At 46.6% G+C, this 23,894-nt stretch overlaps 1 protein-coding gene across 3 annotated transcripts in view; it reads left to right on the top strand.

The window, feature by feature from the left end:
- The window catches only part of LOC138447749 (sphingosine 1-phosphate receptor 2-like), a 474,685-nt gene that overhangs the window by 391,791 nt on the left and 59,000 nt on the right, over positions 1 to 23,894 (top strand). Inside the window, exon 1 of one of the 3 annotated variants that reach the window (XM_069604061.1) lies at positions 10,878 to 11,454. The exons of the other annotated variants lie outside the window; for them this stretch is intronic. The gene's annotated coding sequence lies outside the window, so the exon portion shown is untranslated. Of the gene's footprint in view, positions 1 to 10,877; positions 11,455 to 23,894 lie in introns of those variants that run through there. 3 annotated transcript variants of the gene reach the window in all.

Raw genomic sequence — 23,894 nt, 5'->3', positions numbered from 1 at the left:
AGCAATGTGTCGTCAGGGGCCTTCTGGGAAGGACCAGGGGACAGAACCACAATGTACCTTGTGTTGTAGGTGTTCTTGGTGCTCGACAGGGTTGAGTCGGCTTCAGGGTGCTTTGCAGGCTTCCGTGACAGAGTTCAAGACAGGAGTCAGCTGCGGTTATCGGGCGGTGTTCCGCAAGCGAAGCTGGACAAATGGCTGCAGGCTGGCCTACACGGTGGCTCAGGGTCAGTAATCGTCTCACTGCTGATTGGCAGTTCTGAAGTACTGGTCGAGACGTCTCGGATGGCTTTAAGTGACTGCAGCTTGACAGCAGTCAGCATAGCAGTCAGTTGCAGCTCGATGAACTCGACTGGCTCGACAATGTCCTTTAAGGCACATTCTGGTAGATGCTTATCGAGGCACTTCACCTAACTTCTTCAATGGGCTTGTGTCATTCTTTAAGGTGGGCAACCCAACGCTGAGGAGTGTGTTGTAGGCAGCTGCCTTGTCCTTGGTTGTAGGTTCAGAGACCTTCTGGCACTCCTTGTCCATGGAGCTTGCTGCAGAGCCTAGCAGGGCACACTGTGTGCTGGCTGGGTACCGGTTCTTGAGCGCTGAAGGGTCGTCTGAGTTCTTATCTCCCTCTGTTCTGGGAGAAGTTAAGGGGGGGGGATCTTGTTTCCTTCTTTGGATGTCCTGACCTTCCTTCATAAGGCAGACTGTACCTTCAGCCAGGGTTAAAGGATGAGTTCTTCTTTCTTCTTATGAAGTCTTCAGATTTTCTGCCAAAAGAGGGGCTCAGCCCTCTTTTAAAGCCAATTGGGCTGTAGAGATTGGTGTAGGCTAAGCCTACCTTAATGAGCCAATCCTGGGGTCCCTACCAACAATCTATGGCATGCGGGAGGTCATAACCAGAGTGCTCTGCAACAGGCAAGGTAAAGGGTGAAAACTTGTGATACTAAGTCCCACCCATCATCCTGTCTATCCTTGATCAAAGTGTCTCTCTGGTTAATAGCTCTGTCTGTGGTTCCTGATTAAAACTACAGGTCTCCCTTGAATCTATGGCAAGACAAGACTCTCAGGCTCCTGCAAACCACATTATCGTACCTTATGAATGGGGTCTACTGTAAACATGAGCCCAAGACATGACAGTCCACTGTCATTGATACTGAGGGAGCTAGCTTCAGGTTGACACAGTAACATATGAAAGGTTGTTGAATTTCCTGTCTCCTTTGTTACCCTCTCCAGCCAGGCCCCATGTGGGCTAATTTAAAGTACACCCTATTAGTATGTTAATCGCTGCCACCAGCTACAGGGCCTAGCAAGGGAGTAGGGCGGATCCATGAGCCTTTGTTAGTTAATCAGACTAGCCATGGGAGGGGGTAGGGTGGCACTCCGCCTTACTGGAGATGGCATGATGCACTCCTGGCTGTCACATTGCAACTAAATATGATAGTGTGGACTGTGCCAGTAGGTTATGTCCACCCAGAGTACACAGGTCTAGGTGTTTGTCATGGTGTGAGCATAGGAAAATGTGTGTCGTTTAGACCCACACAATTTCCTGATGTTGGTCTACCATTATTCCATTTAACTAAAAATGTTAAAAGGCCCAGGTGAGCACACGCACAGGTACAAGCAGACTTTACCTCCACTGCCACCCCCATCAACTGTGGCACCCCCCAAGACTCAGTAATCTCACCCTAGTTATTCAAAATACCAATGAAACCTGTGGTTGACCTTATCTGACCCCTCTCTTATGCTGTACCAATGTGTGCATATGAAACCCAGATTTACTTCAAACTGGAGAGGCACTGCAACACACCTCTTGGTATCCCTATCTGCCTATCCAGGAATGGATAATTGAGAACTATCATTACTGACAAATCTAACGTCCTATTTTTGGGTACTAAAATCCCCAAACTCTTCCCATTTTGCTGGGTTCCCCCATAGGGGTTCGCTTGCCTCCTATCAGCCATGCCAGAAGCCGAGGGAATAGCTTCAAAGTCAATTTCTACTTCTCCAGATAAATCCAAGCCCTCACGAAAAGAATAACACTTCCAACGCCACTTTCTCAAGTATACAGTACCGTACCTTCACATGTCTCACAAACAGGAAGTCGCCAGGGCCATGGTCCTGGTTTGGCTTGCCTTAGTTACTGTTAAAGCCTTTACCTGTATCTGCCCTAATCCCAAGATCCATCTTGTTCCACTCACCTAGAACAACTCTGCCTGGATGATTCTGGGGTTATAATAACAGAGCAACGTCTCACCCGCCTTATAATCCCATCACTGCCTACTGGTCAGCTGACATATCTCTTTCAAAACATTTTTCTGCACTCCCTGGACCTTCTGGGGGCAAAGGCATGCTTAGATCAGCTTGTTCTATAAAGATAACGCACATAACCTTCAATAAGAATAAAATAGGGGAAAGAACCTTGGCCCACAATGGTGCAACTCTCTGGAATGATCTCCTTCTCCACTTGCAGAGTGAAGAAAAACACATCAGAATCTGCAAACGATTAAAAGCTTGACTTTGCAAACATGTTGTCACCAAACCTGTCTGATGTTCCCTGGTGACCTTTGGTGAGCTGCTGTCCCTCATTGACATGGTCATGGCATTCTTCTTACCCTTACCTCTGGCCAGAAACAGAACTTCCTTACCTTTTTGCCTCCTCATCATCCTCGTCTGTTTGGAGTTTCGACAGCGGAGATGACCTCCTTGTACTCCTTGTATTTCCTGCCAGCGCCACTCTCAGGAATTCAGGTGACCCGTTTCCTCAGGCACTTTCTGATTCCTACTGAACTAACACCTTGCTTTCTACTCCGCAATTGGAATATTGATTACATGTCATTGCTCTTTTCCTTGTTCCCGACCCCACCAATACTACCAGATCTGAATCTTCTAAAGACTATGAACGATCTTGTCTCGTCTACCATTTATCCTTGGAGTGCCCACGAAGCGATTTATGTCGCAGCAGCTGCATTATATATCAACAATAAATACATTTAAATAAAGAGCTTACTTGTCGTACTGATCCCAAATAGCAGAACCCTGTATTGGGACTGTTTGTGTACAGGCGTGTTATAAATGCCATATCATATCATCATATCATACCATATCATATCAAAAGAGACTTTCCCAAAATGCTGATCAGCATTCTCTGTGGGGATGTGAAGACATACATCTTTAAAGTCCATAGTGCCATTCCTGTATCTTAATCTTTGCGTTTGATAGAAAAGGTTAAAGAATGAGAGATACAGAATGATGTATCTAAAAAAATCTGGAAAATAATCTCTGGGTCATCTGCTGTGCAGGGAGTCCAGCGTACAAGAAATTACAATAGTAGAAGCAAGAACTAAATAAATAGTCTACTGGGATTAAGGAGTGGGTAGGAGCTCTTTCAGCAGACGTAGTTCTTGGAACGCCTTCTTTTTAGCAGGAAGCATTTGTAATGTGAGGAGAGATTTAGTTCTATGGCATGACAAGGAGGCTCATATTATGCAAAACAATCTTTACTACTGACCAATAGCAGCAAAGAAAACTTTTGTAAAATCAATAACTTTTCTTTTTAACAGAAAAAACACAGAAACTCATAAGCACACCTAGTGCAGGAACCCAGTCCAAGATGGGGCTCAGAACTAGCCCATGTAACCAATCAGGATGGACCCACCCCCATAAATGTCCCTTCCTCTAAGCACAACTCCTCTTTCTTTGCTGCTGACGCAATGAGATAAGTCCTATTGTTACATGCTAGTCCTTACTTTCTGTGAGGTGTTATTTGATACGTTGTATCTGTGTTCATTTGTATCTGTATTCTTTTGAAGCAATGTTTGCTTCTTGGAACATTGTGTGGAACTTTTATTTGTTATTCCGGTCGCTCTGCGTGAGGCGTTAACTTTGCCTCGGATAAGCCCAGGTTCGGCCCTCTCTTCTCTCCTCCCCGCCCCCTGTTTCCCCTTGGGGGTTTTACTGTTTGCCTGCTCAGCAACTTTAATTTCAGCTGCAGCGCTACGTGCGCAAGCCCTTTCCCCGCCTTTCCCATTTCGCCTGCTCGGCGCTGTGATGTTACACAATGAGAGCGCTCGTCTGCTTGGGAGCAGATTGAGCGTTTTACAACTCGATCACGCCTCTCGTGTGGAGGTGTTTGGTGACTGAAAGTGTTTGTCTGCTCGGCGTTCAGTATAAGTGACTGCCTCAGTCTGAAATAAGTTTTCACTTTATTTTCACGTTGCTCACGCGTGTTAAAGTTTAATTGGTCCTATTTTAGAACATTGCCTGCTTGGCTTCTGGGTTCACCCTGGGCTGTTTTTATATATTTGTATATATATTATTTTCCACAGAGCTCAGGTGGAGAATTAGGGGGTCTGCTTGGCCTCCTGGGTTGTCAGTGACAGTTGGGTGTTGTTCATATTACCATATTAAATTGTTCATTATTTACAACTATGCAGTCAACTAATGGGGCAGATGGGGTCCCTTCAGTGGATGCCAGCACCCAGGTTATGGCTGCTTCGAAGAATACTGATAGGCCTAATGAGGGCTATGGAATTGGGGGTTTGTGAAAGGCTTCCCTGGTTTCACCCCTGTCTGTCTCCACGGCTATAAGGGATTCCATGGACTCTGCCCAATTAAGTTTAAATCCAACTTTGGCCTCGGAATTTGATAGGTTCATCAATAAGATTGCCGACTTCATCCCAATCCTGATGAGGGTCCTTCTACAGAGCCCAGAAAGTGCACAGCCAAATATAAACATTTGCAAGGGCAACTAAGCCCTATTCAGAGTTCTCCTACGTCTCCCAATTCTCCGGTTAGGCCCTTGAAGCGTAAGTTTGGGGAGGATATTGTTCAGTCCTCAGCCCCAATCAGGGTTACCTCTACTCCTTTATCTTCCGCTGATTCTTCCGAGGATTCGGATTCCCCGCCTAAGAGGCATAAAAGGAAGGTCTCATCTGTTGGGTTATCCCAGGCAACTGAGGGGCAATTGTTGGATGACAGCGGGGTCCCATTTTTCAACCCCTCTCTCATCCAACACCCTAGATCGGCGGAATGGCGCCCTTTGTAGGCGGTTTCCTCGTTCATCCATCATTGGGTCAGGAAGCCTCTTCCAAGCGAGGACAAGAATAAGTTAAGGTCTGAATGTCCCCGCCCTGTTATTCCCGATAAGGTGGCGATGACTCCAGCGATTGATCAATCTATGGTGGCTTTCTTGTCCCAGAAGGGAAAGGACCCAAAAAAGGGGGTTGACGTGGCACTCCGGGGCTATCAAGACAAGTTGCTGGACATGTTAGGACCATTAACCCAGATCTTCAAGTTGGCGGAGGAGGCCGCACTTAATGATTTGCAGAGTAATGTCCAGGCGCTCAGGGGATGGTTGCAGTGTTCCTTTTACCAATTCCAGCATATCCAGAGAAAGGCACAAAGCTCTCCTTAGGCACATAGACCCTAACCTGCAAGAAATGGCTGAAGGGGAGGCTGGCCCCAAAGCACAGGGGAATCTATTTGGTGATAAGTTCATTAAGGACCTCTCGGCATATGTCCACACCATTACCACACTAGACAAGGCCCAGGCAAACATTAGGAAGGTGTTTGCCCCTAGAATTTATGACAAGGCCCAACGAGGAAGAGCCCGCTCTTCTGGCAGTTCCTCTTTCAGGGGCTCTACCCGCCCACAACAGTATGCCTCCCGGGGGGCTCATCACTCTTCCTCTGCTCGAGGCTCCCAGACGCCCTTCTATCCCCAGAGAGGAACTCAGTGGAGAGGTCGAAATGGCAGAGGTGCAAACAGAGCGAGATTGGCTCCAGGTATTGTCTCGTCTCGTAAATGTTTCTTCCCACAGAGGTTTGGGGGGCATGTTGGCATGATTTCTTCATCGGTGGAAGGGGCTCACCTCGGATCCATGGGTGTTACAGACGGTTCAGGAGTTTCAGATAGAGTTCTACTCCCCCCGTGTCAGCTATCTCATCCTCCTCCTCTTGTGTTCGATCAAGAGGAGCAGAAGCTGGTGGACGCGGAGATTCGAGATCTCATTTTCAAGGGTGCGGTGGTTCAGGCCACCTTCAGGGCTTCCCAGTTTCTCAGCACAATTTTTCTGGTTCCAAAGCCCAAAGAGGGGTTTCCCCCTGTGATAAATCTCAGAGCCCTCAAATCATTTGTAGTTTACCATCATTTCAAAATGGAGGGCATTCACCTTCAACGAGATACACTTCTCCCAGGGGATTGGATGGTCAAGTTGGACCTCAACGATGCATAACTGGTGGTTCCTGCCTTTCCCCCTTATCAAGAGTTTCTCCAATTCTCTTGGGGGGGTCGCCTTTGGCAGTTTGCCTCTCTCCCGTTCGGCCTGTCTTCAGCCCTGTGGTGTTTCACCAAGCTAATGAAGCCGGTGATGGCTTTCTTCAGGTCTTAAGGGGTCAGGAGTATAATTTATCTAGACCACATGCTTCTCCTGGCACAGGATCTCCAGGTTCTGCAAAGTCACTTGGATCTAACGATCTCTCTTCTACGGGGCCTAAGGTTTGTACTAAATGTCAAGAAGTCCATATTCTATCCTACTCAATGTATCCAATTTCTGGGCTTCAGTATAGCTTCAAAGCAATGAATCCTTCTTCTTCCAGACTCCAGGCTCTCAAGAATTAGGAAGGAAATTTGCTTTATCCTACGGAAAGGGATTGTGTCTCTCTGCCAGTTAGCGATGGTCGTGGGAATGTTGTCCGCCTCCATTCAGGTTATATTTCCGGCGCCTCTACATTACAGAGCGCTTCAATGCCTCAAGGCGACGCATCTGCGCAAAAGTCTGTCATATTGTCAAAGGGTAGTGTTGTGTCCCGAAGCCAGGTTGGAGCTTCTATGGTGGCTCAAGCATATGGACGCCTGGAATGGCAGAGCAATCTTTGGGCCATCCCCAGATGTGGTTCTCGAGTCCGATACCAGCAGGGCCGGTTGGGGAGCCAGGATAGGACAGACTTCCACTGGAGGGAAATGGTCAGATCAAGAGAAATTACTTCATATAAATGGTCTGGAGTTTCTGGCGGGTTCCTTCGCGGTCAAGAGTCTTCTCAAAGACCAAGGGAACTGCTGTGTCCTCCTTCGGATGGCATTATTGCCTGGATAGGAACATTCTGTTACAAGCAGAGTGTCTGCTGGGAGCCAGCAATATGGTGGTGGACTGGAATTCTGTTACCTTTAGGACAGGAGCGACTGGAAGCTGAACGAGGAGCATTTTGCCTTGATTCAGTCTCTTTGGGGTCCCATTCGGATAGAACTCTTTGCTTCCCGTCTCAACTGCCAGGTTCCTCGTTTTTACAGTTGGAGACCGGACCCCCTAGCACTGGCAACAGATGCGTTTCTCCAGGACTAGTCGGGCCCTCTACCCTATGATTTTCCCCCATTCACCATGGTAGCCAGGACCCCGGTGCAGCTGCGCAGGCAGTTCGCTACCCGGGTAATAGTGAGCCCGTTTTGGCCCTCTAAAGTGTGGTTTCCTGCTCTCCTGGAGTTGGCGGTAGATTTTCCTCGTCTTCTCCCTCTCAACCCCCGGCTCCTCACTGACCTGGCGGGTCTCCCAAATGACTTGGTCCTTCAAGGGCATCTCTCCCTTATGGCCTGGAAGATTTCAGCTCTTCCTGGTGCTTACGAGGCCTTTCGCAGGACTCTATTAATGTCATCAAAGACTCCTGGGCATCCTCCACCAAGGCGGGGTACTCCTCAGCATGGGGTCACTGGGTTAGCTGGTGTGTGGCTAGGCACCTCAATCCCATTTCTGCTCCTCCAGTAGACATAGTAATTTTTTTAGTTGAATCGTTCAAAGAGGGCCAAGCTTATAGAACAATTAATGGGTTCAATGTCGGCCTGCCATGTTTTGATTAAGAGGGGACCGGTTGGGAAGCATTTCCTGGTAAAGAAAGCCCTTAAGTCCATCAAAGTTAAAGTTCCTTCTAAAACCTGGTATTCAGTTCTGTGGGATGTTAATAAAGTGCTGAATTTATTTCTCGCTTGGCTTCATAATCACGAATTATCCCTGCAACAACTTCTCTCCCCAGGGGGTGACTTTCTTTGTGAGCAAGAGAACTAAATGTATGATTTCTTCTGTTTCTTATCCTGCGTTTCCCGAGAGTAATAAATTATGTGTGGTACAGTGTTTGAAGTGTTTTGAATTAAAAACAGTAGGGCTTTGCCCCCCAGGTACCTCTCAGCTGCTTATTTCCTACCGTAAACCCTACAAGGCAGTGTCCTCAGCTACCTGGCCAAAAGAGCTATAGCCATGGCATGGAAGTCTCCCAATGGCCCTCACTTTGAGAAATGGTACAGAGAACTAGAACACTGGACAGCGGCCGAGACGAGGGTATGGGGAGAGGGAATAGACTGAGCGGGAGGTGAGGCCAGCCCAACCTACGAAGCCTGGAAGGCACTGATACAAGATATGTTTCACCCGTCAGACGACAAACCCCCTTGAATTATCCCCTGACCAACAAGATGGCATTGAACTGCACCTATAAACAAACGCCCAATGACAATACCCCCTGCACCAACGAACGTGGTACTCCTCCGCCCTCATGACACCCGGAGAACTCTTGAGATGTGGCAAGAAGACTAGTTGTTTAATTTAACTTGTTTGTTATTTGAGTTTGTATTTTTCCCCTTCCCCTTCCCTATATCGGCAAAAGCTCGATAGCCGATTGTTGCGTAAATGTAAATAAAGAAAATGCCAATAAAATACTTTTAAAAATAAATAAGGCAGTGTCCTCAAAAAAAAAATACGGCAGCTACTTTGGCTAGATGGGTTAAATGGGTTATGGAAGAGGCTGGGATTGACATCTCTTCGTTTGGAGCACATTCGGTAAGAGGTGCTATGGCCTCAAAAGCGGCTTTCCTTGGGGGAGGTTTGGAGCAGATCTTAAAAGCAGCTGACTGGGCCAGGGAATCTCCCTTTAAAACTTTCTATCATAAGCGTATTGATCATGTGGTTTTCAATGTGATGCAAGGGCTTTGAACTTGCACAATATGAGCCTCCTTGTCATGCCATAGAATACCTGACCCCCGCACTATTGTGAGTGGTGGTTTAGATTCTTTTAAAGACAAGGAGACGAGTATTATCCCACCCACCCACCCATTGCTAAAATTTGTCTCATTTTCAGCTTCGGGTTGATGAGCTTGAGGAAGGTGAACTGGTAAAAGATCCCTGGAGTCTGCACCTTGAGCCGACTGGCTGAGCTGTTCTTCGTTTGGACTGTGGACCTTTTTGTTTCGCTTACTATGGCGTCAAGTTGCAGCTTCAGAAGAGGAGTTGTGCTTAGAGTAAAGGGACATTTATGGGGATGGGTCCATCCTGATTGGTTACATGGGCTAGTTCTGAGTCGCATCTTGGACTGGGTTCCTGCACTTGGTGTGCTTATGAGTTTCTGTGTTTTTTTGGTTAAAAAGAAAAGTTATTGATTTTAGAAAAGTTTTCTTTGCTGCTATTGGTTAGTAAAGATAGTTTTGCATAATACTCACCTCCTTGTCTTTAATAGAATCTAAACCCCCACTCACGACAGTGCAGGGGATTAGGTATTAACTAGGACTCCAAGGTTGCATGTTTTATGGGCTTGGTTGCTCACTGGGCTCAGGAAGACCAAACAATACATGGGAGGGCGATTACTCCTGTGATCCAAAGAGCAGAATGTCAGTTTTGGAAAACAACAGATAAATAAAATAGTTGGGTGAACCAAACGGTTGAGCAGCAGTGCGGTAGAGGGCCTTCTCTGACTGCTGGTGATGTGGCCTTATGAACGCTTTCAGTGGTCCAACAATACCAGCCCTCCTTTTTTTGTAGGTGTTATGTGTAATAGTTTGGTAACTACCTGGCACCGACCTGAGGAACCAACTGTGCTAACCACAGGTGTCAGGTGTTTTTACTTGCGTAGTAACACTGACATTCTTAATCCCTAAACACTCAAGCATTTCTGTGGAATGGAGTAAAACACCCCAAAACAATGTTATGTTTGTAGGATTATGCAATCCGATGTAATAAAATGTGAATACATATAATATTTGGTTGCATTACCGGTTACGGTTAAAGAAATTAACAAATTAGGAATTGCGATTTTTGTAGGGTTGATTAATTCGATAGTTTTTCACAATAAATAATTGCGAACAGCAGCTTTTTTCGTTGATTTATTCCATACCAAACAGTTGCTTGAGTGTATCGAATTTTTGTAATTCACAATAGTGTTGTATGGGTTATTGCAAACCCCACCTTAAAATGAGTCTTAAGCCTTACTCCCTAAGATTTCTCAATTTCTACAACAACTGAAGTTTGGGAACGGATCCTTCACCCAATTGGAGTCAACATTCCTGGTGAGAGGTGGTTGCCCAGGGCAAGGCTAGGGCCGGACATAGACCCTACAAGGTCAAGCTTGCATGGGAGGAATCCGCCCTGAAGAATCAGCGCCACCACACAGCGACAGCCGTTTTCACAGCGAACGGCTATGAGACAACCTCTCTTTTTTGGAGCCTCAAAGAACTAGCTCCCTTTTTTAATAATCCGAACATGTCCTGAAGCATGAATGCGTCGATGGTGTTTCTAGGTATTTTTTTTGGGACAACATATGACACCGAACCAATTTCTGACAGTTATTTTAACTCGTTTTCTGGCGTCCAACCGTTTAGAATGACATGTTAAAGTTCACCTTCCAGTCCTCTCTTCAACAATGGCCTCCTTATTCGGCCGCACGCCTTACCCCCTCACGAGCAAAGTTTCGACAGAGTAGGCGCTTCTCTTTACCATGAAGGGGGCGTCCTGCGCCGGTGACAGGCGCCTATTACTCAGCCGGTTTATTTTGCTTCCTTCTGTGCTCTTTTTTTAATGGACATACCTCAGTCAGAGCCCCTTCGCTGTACTCCACACTCTCCTTTGGGCCAGACTGGATGAGCGACATGCCTGTGACGCAGCTCAAAAGGCAAGGGAGGAGGGAAGGGAAACATGCCCAGGCCTCGTCGCAGAAGTCGCCGGTTTTTCCCCCTCAAGGTGACAGCACTTTGAAGCCCTTTTGCTTTTACGTGAAAAGGGTTTGGGTGTTTTTTTCTCTGCCGCGAATCACCGGCACCTGCCAGGGCACTGCGGAAGATGGAAATATGAATGGGTGGTGATTGTAATCTTCACACGAGAATCTGGAATTTGGTCGTGCCCCACGCGTCGGTGGGGGTCCCCAGGATGTCCTGCCCCCGCAGGCGTCCCGTTCTGAGCACGCGGAGCCCCCGCGTCTGCGAGGTGATGGGGCACCCCCGTGACGGGCTTGTGGTGGCTTTCGTCACATTCCTGCCCAGACACCGCGCCATGCAAACGCAGCATCCTGTCAAAAAGTTCACCACGTCTCTCACCGCCACGCACTCGCACTTTCTTTTTCGGTGACACTGCAACGAGACGCTATTATCCATACAGTGTCAAAAATAAAAGAATAACGAAGAGGATGACATACTGGCCGACAACCCGCTCGCAGGTGAGATTTGCAAAGAGCGAGACAAGAATCGTGTATTGTGTTCATGTTATTCTGTTTTGGCTTTTGGGTGCTTGTGTAGCACTTATGCAGACCGCCACGAGTCTTAGGGGGAAAATGTCGAGAGGTATCGTGGGCGAAAGTAGGGATAAGTGGAGTGAGGGGACAAAGGAGATGTTCCTAATGCAAACTTCAATGGGTGCTGATTTCCCTGGGTTAGTCATTGAGAGTGCATAAAATGAGCCCCACCTTGAACTTCATTAATCTCCAAGCATATTCCCTGCCCCTCACCAAAGAAATGAAAGCAGAGTAAACCACACCTATAGGTATTCATTTTAAACTGTGACGCATGAGGGGATTTGAACCATAGTCATTAGAAGCAGGGGTAGACACTCCCCCACAAGACCACGTGAGGGCCCGAGCAAGGACCCTGGGAAATCCCTTAAAAGTACACTCTACAGAAAAAATGGAAGTACATTTTTTTAGTTTTAAAAGGTGTGCACATTTTTTACTTTGCTGACAACATTATAAGAAACTGGGCTGTTTTTTCAAGGTGTTCATGATTACTGTTCTCAGGGACTGAGAGGCAAATGTTTATGGGTGGAGAGTAAAATACCCCCCCCCCTCCCCCCAGCGTCCATGAGTATAGGTTGTCAGTGTCTAGTAGAGGTGAAACAATGCCATGCAACATGTTTGAAATCTTGATGCCACCAACTAGGCCATTCTTCATTCTGAGGGCAATGAATCGAGTACCATTAGTGGGTAATGATGATACTGATTCAAAAAGATTTTAGATGTGGTCCATCTACATGAAGCGCTATAAAAATCACCAAATCATAATTGTACATGGCATGTGATCTCAATACTTACAGTAGCGAGAAAGACCGCTCTACAAAACGGTTGGCTTGGTCATGAATTGTTGTTACAATCAGTGCTGAAATGGACAAAAATTACTGCGGGTGCACCCTCAACTTTCACAAGTGCGAGAGGGGCTAGGTTGCTGGGGATGGCCAGATTGCAAGTGGTGTGGGTGCTGCTGAGGGCCAGAGCTAGGTGTCAAATAATGTGGGCACCCTGAATATAGGAGTCTGGCTGCTTTGTATAAAAATAAAGTACATTTTGGGAACATAAGAATGACCACCAATTTATCAAACATGTATGTGATAGTAATTCAAAAGTGCATTCCTTATGAGCATGTAAGGCACACTGGGTATGGTGCTCAATTCATCAGCCAGGATAGCCACCATACAGAAAATGGGTGCAAAGCATGAGACATGTATACAGCTTTGGACCGTTTTCTTATTTGAGTTTGACCTGTCCTGGTCACCAAAGGACGACTTTCAAATGCAGTTTTTAAAGTCGCTGCATATCATGCTTACTGCACACATCGAGGGGTGGGGGTTGGGCACGGACAAGGCACTGCGGAAAGACAGTTTTTACCAGAGCACAGCTCTGTGTTGTTCAGGCCTAATTCCTTCCCTGCTTACAATAGTTGTTCTCTACCTTTGCTTATATATATTGTTCCACAGTAAATACAACACACACCACACTACACCAAATAAAACAAGTAATCCCCTTAATTTCAATCCCCTCAGCCTTCAACCATCAATTTTTCCAACTTCTGACCTCTTTGCTAAAACTTAAAGGGTAGCAACAAACATAATGTGTACACATATTGCTTTTTTCCATGTTACTTAAACTGTTTTTACCTCCCCGAAAAGAGCATAGTTTGGTAAGGTGTCCCTATGTCACCTGAGCACGTGTTTCCAGTCATGGGCATTCGTGTAACGGATCAATGCATTCTGGGAGTTGCAGTATTTTGTTTCAACTGCATTAACATACCAGAGGACAATACTTTCAACAGAAACCGCAGTGGTGTTACGATGACATGATAGGTAGATAGGTCATGTTTATTTATATAGCGCCTGTACACAGATTGTGCAAGTGCAGGGCAGGAGGGAAATGGAGGGGCAGGGGACCAAGTGCACCCAGTCAGTAGAGACTAGTGAAGTGCAAAGAGAAGGTCTCAAGGTTTTATTACAGGTGCAGTGGGGTGTAGGGCCTTTCGGCAAGTGCAGAAGGATTGGCAGGGGAATGATTCATTTGATTGCCCTTAAACATCCCCCAGAGAAGTAAATGAGCCTAGTCACTTGATAAAATACCATCAACTACTACAATTTCCTCCCCTACTCATATTGCACCTTCCTTTGGCCATTTACCTAGATCTGCCCACTCCTGCCCTCAGAACCACCTAGTCCTGCAGGCTATCTCTGGCCCTTTTGATCAAGCCAGCAATAAAACCAAGCCATTTTTGTTCACTAAAAACACTTGATTCTCCTTTTTGTCATGCCAGTGCTTTGCAAAAATAATCACACTGTTTAAGCATGATTAGTTTTACAAAGAGATGCTAATTTGGGAGGAGAAAGCTGTCTTAAAAACTCAAGCTCAGAGAATTTGGCTGCACAATGGATACGGCCAGGGCAGACTTTTGTCCCCCGCCTTATACTTAGCCAGCAATATTATAGGGAAATCTGTTCTCTTAACAGCTGCTTTTATTGCCCTGTGAACTTTCTTTAGTTGACAAAGACAAACTGAAAGCAATTAGCATATTTAACTTCAGGATACATTCATTTCCTGTGACGTCACTTCCCATTGCGTTAGTCCAAGTCCACCCCCCCTTTTCTTTTGGGACTTGAGCCCTCTGAATATGTGCATACCATTAGCCCCACAAGACAGAACCAAGAAAGGCAGTCACTGGAAAGCTGAAACCCTAAGATGTGGTGGCAAATTTATTTTGAAAAGTTTGGACGATCATGGTGCACAAATGACTTTCCTTAATAACTTTTGAAGCCTTGCATGAGCAAATCTGAAACATTCCACGATATTGTCATGAACGGCGTCTTAGTTTAAAAAAAGTGTTAGTTGGACCGTTATTTGAACAGCCTTTAACGTGGGGTTTCCCAAAGAAAGAAAAACATTTTGTCTGCCCAAATATCTTAACATTGCCTGCTTCCATTTTTCCCAATTTTTGGCATGCGCCTAGATTTTATCAGGAATTGGTGCACCGAAAAACAAATGTGAAAATCGACTTGACCAATTGGAAATGCTAGTGTTTTTAGATCTATCTATATTTCATGCATGCCGAGAATGAATGTGCATCTTTCATACAAACTGTAGTAAGAGGCATATACATTTCACAATTCATACATTATGCATTTACATCTCCTGAAAACTGACTTTGATGTCAGTTTTCTGGAGATGTAATTAATATGAAAAAAAAACTGTACAAAGAGGTGTATGAGTTTTACAGAACGTACATTACACACTCTACATCAGAAAACTCACATCTAATCCAGGGCTTACTTTGATGTCAGTTTTCAGAAGTAATGAATGGACATCTTCAATAAGAACGGTACAAAGAGGAGTATGAGTTTCACAGTTCGTACATACATCTCAAAACTCACATGAAAGTCAAGGCTGACTTTGATGTCAGTTTTCAGATGTAATGAATGTGCACACACTATACATAGAGGCGTATGAGTTTTACAGTTCAGAATATTACACAATTTGAATCACCTGAAAACTCACATTCAAGTCAAGGCTGACTTTGATATGGGCTTTCAGGAGATGTACATTTCATACAAGTACGAACTGTAAGTCATAAACCCCTTTTGTACGTATTGAAAATGCACATCATAGTTAGATTTGACTTTAATGTGAGTTTTAACACGTGTAGGAGGCATACAACTACCACTCATGCGCCTACGACACACAATCCTATGACATGTGCTGCTACGATATGCTAGGACATGGATTACGCCATTACATCATCTGAAAACTCACATGGAAGTCAGGTCTGACTTTGATGCCAGTTTTCAGGAGAAATAATTAATGTGCACTAACGTTACAAAAAGGCGTATGCATTTTACAGTGCATACATTACACCCTTTATATCTGAAAACTCACATCAAAGTCAAGGCTGATGTTCTCAGTTTTCAGGAGATGGAATGATGATGTCACTTTCTGTGGTGTCACTTCTGCAACCCCAGGTTTTTTTGTCAATTAATGTCTTTGGGAATGTGTTGTTTGTATACCGGTCCAGGTCTACCAAATCACTGTTTTCTGCCTAGAGTTAGAGAATGGCAGGTTTAGAGAGTGAGGACTGCAGTGGGTCAGAGTTAGAGAATGAAAGAGAATGAGAGTGCAGTTTTGGAGCAACGAGGTACACAATGATGGAGGAAAAAAGTGTGAACTGCAGGGGAGCGTTGAGGTATGAAATGACAGAAACTAGTTCATTCTCGGAGCACAGAGGAGCGCATTGACAGGAAAAAAGTGTGCACTGTAGGAGAGCATTGATGGATGAAATGACAGGAGAAGATAGTGCAATATTTGGGCATGGAGGTATGAAATGACAAACTACATTCAATGCTGTTAGAGCGTTCAAAACAATGAGATCATTCTTATCATTGTGCTAAGAAAAGGAGACCCCAATGGTTCTTTGCGTGGTTCATTACACTGGCTCCAGGTTGACAGCTGCATTCTGCGTTATATATACTTGTTAGGTATATTTTTCATATTTGTGATAAAACTTCCTGACCCGTGTCAACCCCAGAACTTTTTGTTTGGACTTGCTGATTATTTTCCCTTGTCCTTAGGTGAAGGAGAATCTTTTTCTCCTCCCACCTAGGCTTTTACTCTTTTTATGGGTAACCTTTTTATGTCTCTCCATAGTGTATGGTTGGAGATATAGTTTCCTATAACTTTTGGGCTGTGTTGCCCCTTTGGTCTCCCCTGTTAAATTCTCTTACATGTACTCGGGCGAACTTCTGTTCCCAAGTAGTAAAGAGGGATTTTCATCCCCTTTACATTATATAAGTGAGCCAGTACACCCCACCTTATGTGGAGTGCTGGGGGGATTTCATGTATCCCCTTTCTTAATTACCTAATAATACATTTGTTACAATTGCAAGTTTACCTGAATGGCAGGTGGCAGTGGTTTTACCTTAGTGACTTATTAGTCTTATTAGTCGCAGGCTATTAAATCAGCCTCGGTAAACAGAGAAGGGCCATCATTTTGATAAAATGGTAGGCTCCTTCTGGTTTCACCATTTCTCAGTTGCTTGTAGTTTCTGAGGGGAGGGAGGCATTCCCCCTGGTGTTGCAAGAAGCTGGAGAACGGCCAGCGGAAGGCAGTCATTCCCCCTGGCATTGCAAACATTGTGAGAAGCCTGAGAAAGGCCTGGGGAAGGGAGTCATTCCCTTGGCACTGTGAAAATACTGGGGAAAAGCTACATGGAGAAGGAAAACATGCTCCAGGGCACACATGGTGAAGAACTACAATGAGCAATAAGAAATGTTGATGTTATGGAGTTGGATCATTGGTTTGTAAGTGAACTGAGACTTTCAATCTGGAACTTTGTGTTGTGCCTTTGAAAGGAATTGTGACCTGGGGAAGAGAGTCATTCCCTCAGGAAATAGTCCTTCCAGACGACTGGCACCATAGTCTACTCTCCAGAAGAAGGGTGCCATTCTTCTGCACCAAGAAGACTCACCAATCCTTTAGTTTAGTTATCAGTGTAAGGGAAGGAAATAGGTTTTGACACAGGACAGTGGACTTATAGTAATGGACATTCTGACATATCCTTACTATTTGGTTGAAGCAGGAAACCCCTTTTAGAAGAAAGGGAAAGTTAAGGTTTACTCTTTATTTTCCTGACAAAATAAAGGTTTACAGCCAAAAGAATACCACCCGTTTGTCAGTCTCCTCCTTCCACACCCTTGCAATATTATAAACTCTAAAACATCCTTTTGTAATCCATCCTCCTTTACACCTAATAATTCATGCAAATTAAAATGTATATGTTTGCCTTATAGTCCCTCTTCAACAGTAATTTAAGTGGGATTAGAAATCGAGGGAGGGGTCTCTAGTTTGGGGGTGTGGCCGAAGTACAATTGTACTTAGGCCACTAATGGAGGGCCCTCCACCCAAGGGGGAGAGGGGGTAGTAAAAGAAGTAGAGCTGGGGTGTACTACTGGCATTATTACCTTTGATGCACCCAGCCCCTCCTTTTATACAAAAGGAGGGGCTGGGTGCACAAAAGGGGTGACACCAAAGTGCTGCAGCTTGCACGAAGCAGGCATCCCTTTTATTCAAGGAGCCGCGCTGTAGGCAGTGGTCAAATCACTGGCTCCTTCAATGAAAGGTTGCCTGCTGCTGATGTCTCCATACTCTGAAACAAAGCAAAGGGGCTTCATGCTGGGTGATGACTATTTACTCGGAAACAAAAGTAGAGCTGGGCAGTCCAGCCCTCATCCTATTTGAGTACATAGACGTCAGGCAGACCACACTGCATGGTTACACCTGCTGCTTGCAGGTGTCAGTACTTTGGTTTAGAAATAAAAAGGAAATGTCTTTTCTTTTTTCTAATCCGAAGCGATGACATCTGCAGGCAGCTTGTTTCCCCATGCATCTGCTACGGGGGCTTCCTGAGGTGTCTGTGTGGCTGGTGGTAGGCAGGGGTGGGCCCTGGCCCGGGAACCCTTTATGCAGACTTAACGGAGCTCGTCCCGACTAGCCCCATCCCACTTAAAGCCCTGCTCTTCAGATCAGGCAGTAATAATAGTTGGGCTCCTTGATGTACCACTGCTTTGCTGACGCCACTGAGAGAGGCATATCCACGAGGCTGTGTGGTGGAAATTGGGGGCGTGTCTATTGTTTTGTATTGTGTGTTAGGAGGCTATTTACTCCTGATATATTTTTTGTGTGAGTATTTGGTTGTATATAGGGAGTAAACCAAACGTGGCTGGTAGGCTTACTGTCTGAAGGGCTTCATACACCTTAAATACCCATGATATGTGAATGACCATTAAAACAACTAAATTCCTGGTTCTTGCTCAGCTTCAGTGCTTAAACCGACCCTTGCGGGTTAGTAAAAGTTAACCGAAAGGGCAAGGTTGAAGCCACAGCCAATACTTTTAACAACTCGTAGCAGGCGCTTCCGTATTTTGAGTCCCGGGGCCCGTCACCACATCTCCTGTGTATAACTATGGCAGTTGAGGGAACAGACACTACCGGTTGTTTTGGTCAGTGTATGCTTCAGCCACCGCAGCCAGACTTACATGTCGTATTATGTGCGACATAGCTACTATTTTTGCTGTATAACTCAATACTTGGCCCCATAAGGAGGGGTGCATTGGGGCACAGCTCGTTTTAGGGCAGCAGTATTCAAACTGGGATTGGAAGAAATGGGTAGGGATGGCTCACATGGTCGGGCTGAAGCATGAAACTGTCTCCGGCACCAATAAAAAAGTGGCCCGCAGTTGTAAATGGATAGTCATTCCTTTAGTCGCAGACTGTTTGAATAGTAACCAAGGGAGTGCTTTGTGTTATAATGTAAGTAAATTGTGATATTTAAAGAATATGTATTCAGCAACAATGGTCAAAATTACCAACTACATAGTGAAGTAACTCATCAAAATGCCCCACATTGTTCAAAAAAGTGGCCCATTTTGACTGGCTCACACTAGCATTTTGCATTTTTGGTACATGCATTGCCCTATTGCCCTATAGACCAGTCCGAGCCTGGCGGCTCATCCATAATGGCGAGGGGGAACCCAACCAGTGGTCCCCTCACCCATTATGGAGGAGCTAAGGAGCCAGCCCAGTGAAACAATGAGCACTCTCTCAGCTGCTTTTTCCAGCGAGAGAGTATTCCTGGGCTGGCCTAACTGTCAAAGGGAAACATGATTTCCCTTTGTCAGTTCAGTTTAGTTCTCCAAACGCACATGCTCACTGAGCCATGCAAGTGCTGGGGCGTTTTGCTTCACCAGCATTGCATAGCTCATTGGAAATGCTGGCTGGGAACTGCATGTTTGTATGGAGCCTTTATGTTCATTTTCTTTTTTATTTAAACATGTGTATGGATGCGTGTATGCTTGTGTTATGAGTGAGTGTATGGTGATGGATGCTCGTGTGAAAGATAGAGTGATTGCTGTTGAATGTGTATGCGTGTGTGTTAGTTTGTTTTGGTCCATTGAGCTGATTTTGGCAAGTGGTGTATAGAGGGGGGAAAGAGGGTTGTACAACAAAGGTAAATGCCTTTATTGCCCCATACCCCTATCCACCTGCCAAAATTAGCTCTCCTTCCGAGGCACTGTGGAGCCTAGGGGTCAGGAGTGGTATTTTTTTTTACTGGATTTCTATTTTAGATTTCCAGTCAAAAATACCATGCTTTCAGAGGCGTGGCCAACTGTGAAGCGATGCAGACGTGAGTCCATTCTGCTCTTTGAGCCGCCAAAAAGATCCTGCATCATCCAGCCTGTATTCCATATGGTAACCGATTTACAAGCAGCCCTGCTGAAAGAGGATCGCCTATGGCACAACCCTGTGTCATTTGTCAGCCGAGGGAACCCAAGAAGCCGACTCCTGGTGATTTGAAAATTAAGACGAGGTGGAGCGTAGCATGGAAAATGGCAGCCGAGTGATTCCTATGCCCGTGGTTCGCGACACTCGGGCAGAGAGGGCTGACACTGCCGGCTGATACACTGCGGGGCGGAGACCTACCGTTGGACTGCCATCGGACTGTGGGACCTGCACGAACCCTGAGCAGCCTCCGAGCTGTACTTCCGCTACGGGGTGAGGTGACTGTGCGGAGAAGCTAGAGGCGGGGGCCCTGAGGACAAGTGGCCCAGTGGTACCGAAGACGGCAAAACAGACGACCGACGCCGGACAGCGGCGTTGACATCACTTGCTGCCACCCTCGTCACGAAGGTGAGGATGTGCAGAGCACATCTGCTTTCGTGCCCATGGGTGTGGTGGTATTGGTGGCGGGCCCAAGGGTAACGGCCCGGCCTGCAGGATCCTGAGCAGGCAAAGGGCTTAGGAGTGTTGGAAGGCGACCAGACTTTCTAAGCCGTAGGTCGCGAAATAACGGAGGTGCCCCAACCACAGTCCTCCAGCGCTTACTCCGGTGTGCCGAGCCCGGAGCCACGTACAGAGGGCGGCAGGCGAACAACTGTCCATTGGACGATTGATAAGTCCCCGAATCTGCTGCAGAGCCTGGACAATACCGGCCTGGAAGGGGCTTGCGCAACACTCTGTCAGTAACAATCAGTGAACAGACGAGCTACTCCTACAAGCGGGAAACTTGCGGTGGTGAGGAGTGAGAGTGGGCATAGAGACCTGGCCAACTGCACACAACCTGCATTTACATGAGGCACAGCACAACAGCGGCGAAGCTACAGCTGGTGGGGATAGATAGGGACTGCTACCGAGGCACGGAGTACTAGCGGCAGGAAATTGACCTAATGAACAACACGCAGCAAGTACTATGAGCCTCCAGGAGGAGATGACACTTTCCTTATAAAAGCCCGAATCTGAGCGCTTGGGTCTCTTAGGAGCTCTGAGATCGGATACAGGTAAGCAAGACCTGTAAGGTACAGGAACCCACAGCAGCACAGAGTGCGCCGTGGAGCGTGTGTGGCACTAGTGTGCCGAAATCTTCCATCCATCACAAAGGTGGCATTCGGTAACACTGCATGCTTCGCTACAGAGTGACGATGTTAGACAACGAAATGCAGAGATGTTGATGTGGAGCCGAGGAGCGAGGTGCAAGTCTAGTCCCTGATCGAGACCGCCCAGCCAGCCGAACAGTACTAGAGCAGGGACTCCTGGAGTGAGACCCGGACAGAGCCGCCCTGACCTTTCTTACAGCCTGTATGATCTGAAAACGGAGCAACAGTGGGGCCGGCACGGGAGGAGATAAATGTGGCAGTGGCGAGACCTGTGAACAAGAAATATGATCACAGGCGTCTATGCTTATCTAGCACAACGCGAGACACTGGCTGTCTTCGAAGGGTGAGAGAGAGTACGGGAAGTGAGTGGCGAAATCCTGTTTTGGAAGGGGCCTAGTGCGCACGGCGAGGCCGGATCCTGAAAAAGGCCAACGCATAAAACTGTCTCACCCAGAGGGACAAAATATAAAGATCCCGATACCTGGCAAAGGCTCAATCTAGTGAATCGACGTGTTGCACTCCAGCACCACCACACGGATAGAAACATAAGCAAACGCTGGGCCTGCGACTCGGAGCTGTACATTCTCTGCGAATGACACTTGCACATACCATGGGCAAAGACAAACTAAAGAAACACTCCATGCAAAGCAGAATAGACCAGTTTACGATGCACCCTACGCAGAGCCGTGAGGAACCCGAACCAGACAATCACACCAGTACTGTCGAAAACGTTTTATCATTGAAGGACGTCATGGCAGCCATAGCAGACTCACGTGCCTCCATGGAGCAGAATATGGATGGTATAAGTATGGACGTCTCGCTCCTTCGTCGCAGTTTGCAAAAACTGGCCTCCTGGACCGGTGAGGTGGAGCAACGCATCTCAGATGGAGAGGACGGGATACGGGGTTTGCAGCAGCAGCTGGAGGGCGTTAAGGCGAAGCTAAAAACAATGGAAGGCAGGGTGGATGAGGGACGAGGGCGCTCGAGACATAACAATGTCATGATCCTGGGCTTGTCGGAAAACACTGAACGCCCGAGTATGGAGCTCTTTCTGGAACAATGGATCATGGACATGTTTGAACCAGACTCCTCCTTGAAATTTTTCTCTATAGAGCAAGCTCACTGAATGCCAACGGGCAGACCAATACATGGTGCCCCGCCACGTACTGTAATTGCAAAACTCCTCAATTACAGAGACCGGGACGCACTGTTACAGAGGGCATGCGCTAAAGACATGCTGACCTACAACGGCTCCAAAATAACCTTCTTCCCCGATTACACAAGGGAAGTACAAAAAGCCAGGCAATCCTTCGATCAACTCAAGCGACAGTTGCAATCACTCAATGTTAAATACGGTCTGCTGTTCCCGGCCCAACTGAAGACAAAGGCACGTCAGTCCACTTCACCAACCCAAAGAAAGCATGGAAGTGGGCAGAGCTCCACATAAAGCAGGACTGGAGGGCCATGCACAACAATAGAGGTGGGGACCAGCACAACCGCCCGGACCGCAGACCAATACCACCGCAGCCACCGGCCGTGAACCCTCTGGGGGCGGTGGGGGATTGAGTGTGGAACCCACCCAGGTGCTATGCCTCCTGCCCCCCCACCCTCTTGATGCCTACAGGAGTGGAAACATAATGTATTAGATACTATACACATTGTTATGGGAGCCAATGGAAAAGTTGGGCGGCCAAGGAAGGAACCGCCTCTTGAAGGGTTTGTTGTTGGGTTTGGAGTGTTCTCGTTATAGTCAGAAGCAAGCAGTAGTTGGTTCCCGACTAATGTTCGGGCGACAGATACTTCGAGTTGGAACAAAGTATGGGTTGGGGGGTCGGGAGATGGGAAGTTTATTTGTATTCAAGTTGCAGCATGTTTGTTGCAAGATGGAGGAAAGTGAGAGTTCTATTGGGACAGGCATGGATTCGGGCACTACCATTGGATACTTTCCTGACATAGCTCGACAGTACAACTACACCAAGCGATATCGCTTCTATGGCAAAAAACACGGCACTTACTTATACCTGCACCCACCCGATGGCTTTACATGACAAATCGCCTTGTGCCTTAAAGCTCCTAACCTGGAATGTTAACGGGGGATGAAATAGTCTTAAGAGGAGACTGGTACTGCAGCTCTTGAACAGACACTCTCCGGATGTGGTCTTCCTGACTGAAAACCACCTGGCGGGCACGAACGGCATTCTTTTTAAACGCACAAATGATCGCACTGCAATACAGGCTGGTTTTACAATGGGCTCACGTGGGGTGCTTGTTCTAGTATATAAAAGACTCCCTCTTATCCTCTCGAAGGTATTGCAGGATACTGGTGGTAGGTTCACGTATGTCACGGGCACACTATGGAACAAAACAATCTCCCTACTGGCAGTCTACTTTCCACCCACATTACTCACAACACTAATACACAATATTACTCTGATACTGGTTGACGACACAGCAGACATCCTGATTCTCGAGGGGGGGGGACTTTATTGAAGTTATCAACGTAGCCCTAGATCGCACACACCTGCGGGGGCGGGACCCCCAACGCACATACTAAACGTGCTACCTTTGTTGGGGCACTGGGGCTTTGGGATGTGTGGCGCGATTTACACCCTGACAAAAGAGATTATTCATATCATTCCGGAGCACATACTTCACTATCACGGCTCGATTATATTTTCCTACCAGTGACCATGATACACACACCAACCCGGGCAAAGTTCCTCGAGAGGGGCATCTCAGACCACTCCCCCCTGCTTATAGAGATTGAGACCTGAATAGCTACTATCTGGGCTTTCCGGAACTAATTGAACGCATGGAGACCGTCACTAAAACATACTTTGAATTCAATGTGGGGTCAGTGGATAGTGCAATAACTCTGTGGGAGGCATACAAGCCGGTGCTTTGAGGAGAAATTATCTCCTGGACCACGG

Source organism: Ambystoma mexicanum, chromosome 3q (genome assembly GCF_040938575.1).
Source record: "Ambystoma mexicanum isolate Mex_15411 chromosome 3q, UKY_AmexF1_1, whole genome shotgun sequence".
Lineage (NCBI taxonomy): Eukaryota > Metazoa > Chordata > Amphibia > Caudata > Ambystomatidae > Ambystoma > Ambystoma mexicanum.
The sequence above is the reverse complement of the archived record's forward strand: the minus strand, read 5'-3'. Positions and strand labels throughout refer to the sequence as shown.